Here is a 3,645-nt window from a genome sequence, read left to right as displayed (position 1 = left end):
GGAGCCCCGCCAACAGCGAGTTGCAGTAATCCAGATGGGAGATGACAAGTGCCTGGATTAGGACCTGCACCGCTTCCTGTGTAAGGCAGGGTCGTACTCTGCGAATGTTTTAGAGCATGAACCTACAGGATAGGGTCACCGCCTTGATGTTAGCGGAGAACGACAGGGTGTTGTCCAGGGTCACGCCAAGGCTCTTAGCACCCTGGGAGGAGGACACAATGGAGTTGTCCACTGTGATGGTGAGATCATGGAAAGGGCAGTACTTCCCTGAGAGGAAGAGCAGCTCCGTCTTGCCGAGGTTCGGCTTGAGGTGGTGATCCGTCATCCACACTGATATGTCTGCCAGACATGCAGAAATGCGATTCGCCACCTGGTTATCAGAAGGGGGAAAGGAGAAGATGAATTGTGTGTCGTCTGCGTAGCAATGATAGGAGAGACCATGTGAGGATATGACAGAGCCAAGTGACTTGGTGTATAGCGAGAATAGGAGAGGGCCTAGAACTGAGCCCTGGGGGACACCAGTGGTGAGAGCATGTGGTGCGGAGACGGATTCTCGCCACGCCACCTGGTAGGAGCGACCTGTCAGGTAGGACGCAATCCAAGAGTGAGCCGCGCCGGAGATGCCCAACTCGGAGAGGGTGGAGAGGAGGATCTGATGGTTTCCAGTATCAAAGGCAGCAGATAGGTCTAGAAGGATGAGAGCAGAGGAGAGAGAGTTAGCTTTAGCAGTGTGGAGAGTCTTCGTGACACAGAGAAGAGCAGTCTCAGTTGAATGACCAGTCTTGAAACCTGACTGATTTGGATCAAGAAGGTCATTCTGAGAGAGATAGCAAGAGAGCTGGCCAAGGACGGCACGCTCAAGGGTTTTGGAGAGAAAAGAAAGAAGGGATGCTGGTCTGTAGTTGTTGACATCGGAGGGATCGAGTGTAGGTTTTTTGAGAAGGGGTGCAACTCTCGCTCTCTTGAAGACGGAAGAGACGTAGCCAGCGGTCAAGGATGAGTTGATGAGCGAGGTGAGGTAAGGGAGAAGGTCTCCGGAAATGGTCTGGAGAAGAGAGGAAGGGATAGGGTCAAGCGGGCAGGTTGTTGGGCGGCCAGCCGTCACAAGACGCTAGATTTCATCTGGAGAGAGAGGGGAGAAAGAGGTCAAAGCACAGGGTAGGACAATGTGAGCAGGACCAGCGGTGTCGTTTGACTTAACAAATGAGGATCGGATGTCGTCGACCTTCTTTTCAAAATTTACATTTTACATTTTAGTCATTTAGCAGACGCTCTTATCCAGAGCGACTTACAGTAGTGAATGCATACATTTCATTTTCATTTCATCCGCAGAGAGGGAGGAGGGGGGAGGGGGATTCAGGAGGGAGGAGAAGGTGGCAAAGAGCTTCCTAGGGTTAGAGGCAGATGCTTGGAAGTTAGAGTGGTAGAAAGTGGCTTTAGCAGCAGAAGGAGGAAATGTAGAGAGGAGGGAGTGAAAAGATACCAGGTCCGCAAGGAGGCTAGTTTTCCTCCACTTCCGCTCGGCTGCCCGGAGCCCTGTTCTGTGAGCTCGCAATGAGTCGTCAAGCCACGGAGCAGGAGGGGAGGACCGAGCCGGTCGGGAAGATAGGGGACATAAAGAGTCAAAGGACGCAGAAAGGGAGGAGAGGAGGGTTGAGGAGGCAGAATCAGGAGATTGGTTGGAGAAGGATTGAGCAGAGGGAAGAGATGATAGGATGGAAGAGGAGAGAGTAGCAGGAGAGAGAGAGCGAAGGTTGCGACGGCGCAATACCATCTGAGTAGGGGCAGAGTGAGTAGTGTTGGAGGAGAGCGAGAGGGAAAAGGATACAAGGTAGTGATCGGAGACTTGGAGGGGAGTTGCAGTGAGATTAGTAGAAGAACAGCATCTAGTAAAGATGAGGTCAAGCGTATTGCCTGCCTTGTGAGTAGGGGGGGACGGTGAGAGGGTGAGGTCAAAAGAGGAGAGGAGTGGAAAGAAGGAGGCAGAGAGAAATGAGTCAAAGGTAGACGTAGGGAGGTTAAAGTCACCCAGAACTGTGAGGGGTGAGCCATCCTCAGGAAAGGAACTTATCAAGGCGTCAAGCTCATTGATGAACTCTCCAAGGGAACCTGGAGGGTGATAAATGGTAAGGATGTTAAGCTTGAATGGGCTAGTGATTGTGACAGCATGGAATTCAAAGGAGGAGATAGACAGATGGGTCAGGGGAGAAAGAGAGAATGTCCACTTGGGAGAGATGAGGATTCCAGTGCCACCACCCCGCTGACCAGATGCTCTCGGGGTGTGCGAGAACACGTGGGCAGATGAGGAGAGAGCAGTAGGAGTAGCAGTGTTTTCTGTGGTAATCCATGTTTCCGTCAGCGCCAAGAAGTTGAGGGACTGGAGGTTAGCATAGGCTGAGATGAACTCTGCCTTGTTGGCCGCAGACCGGCAGTTCCAGAAGCTGCCGGAGACCTGGAACTCCACGTGGGTCGTGCACGCTGGGACCACCAGGTTTAGCAGATGCTATTGTGGGTGTAGTGAAATGCTTGTGTTTCTACCTCCGACAGTGCAGTAATATCTAAGTAATATCTAACAATTTCATAACATATACCCAATACACACAAATCAAAGTAAAGGAATGGAATGAAGAATATATAAATACATGGACGAGCAATGTCAGAGCGGCACAGACTAAGATACTGTAGAATAGAATACAGTATATACTGTACATATGAGATGAGTAATGCAAAATATGTAAATATTATTAAAGTGACTAGTGTTCCATTTATTAAAGTGGCCAGTGATTTCAAGTCTATGTATATAGGCAGCAGCATCTAATGTGCTAGTGATGGTTATTTAAGTCTGATGGCCTTGAGATAGAAGCTGTTTTCAGTCTCTCGGTCCCAGCTTTGATGCACCTGTACTGACCTCGCCTTCTGGATGGTAGCGGGGTGAACAGGCAGTGGCTCGGGTTGTTGTTGTCGTCCTTGATTATATTTTTGGCCTTCCTGTGACATCGGGGGCTGTAGGTGTCCTGGAGGGCAGGTAGTTTGCCCCCGGTGATGCATTGGGCAGACCACACCACCCTCTGGAGAGCCCTGCGTTTGCGGGCAGTGTAGTTGCCATACCAGGCGGTGATGCAGCCCGACAAGATGCTCTCAATTGTGCATCTGTAAAAGTTTGTGAGGGTTTTAGATGACAAGCCAAATTTCTTCAGCCTCCTGAGGTTGAAGAGGCACTGTTGCGCCTTCCACTGTGGGTGGATGATTTCAGTTTGTCAGTGGTGTTTGTCGAGGAACTTAAAAGCTTTCCACCTACTCCACTACGGTCCCATCAATGTGGACAGGAGTGTGGTGCCAGGAATGAAGTCCATGATCATCTCCTTTATTTTGTTGACGTTGAGTGAGATGTTATTTTCCTGGTACCACACTCCCAGAGCCCTCCCCTCCTCCCTGTAGGCGGTCTCGTCATTGTTGGTAATCAAGCCTACTACTGTTGTGTCATATGCAAACTTGATGATTGAGTTGGAGGCGTGCTTGGCCACGCAGTCCTGGGTGAACAGGGAGTACAGGAGGGGGCTGAGCACGCACCCTTGTGGTGCCCCACTGTTGAGGATCAGCGAAGTGGAGGTGTTGTTTCCTACCTTCATCACCTGGGTGCGGCCC

The sequence above is a fragment of the Salmo trutta genome, chromosome 24 (assembly GCF_901001165.1).
Source record: "Salmo trutta chromosome 24, fSalTru1.1, whole genome shotgun sequence".
Classification (NCBI taxonomy): domain Eukaryota; kingdom Metazoa; phylum Chordata; class Actinopteri; order Salmoniformes; family Salmonidae; genus Salmo; species Salmo trutta.
This window is presented reverse-complemented; position numbering follows the sequence as displayed.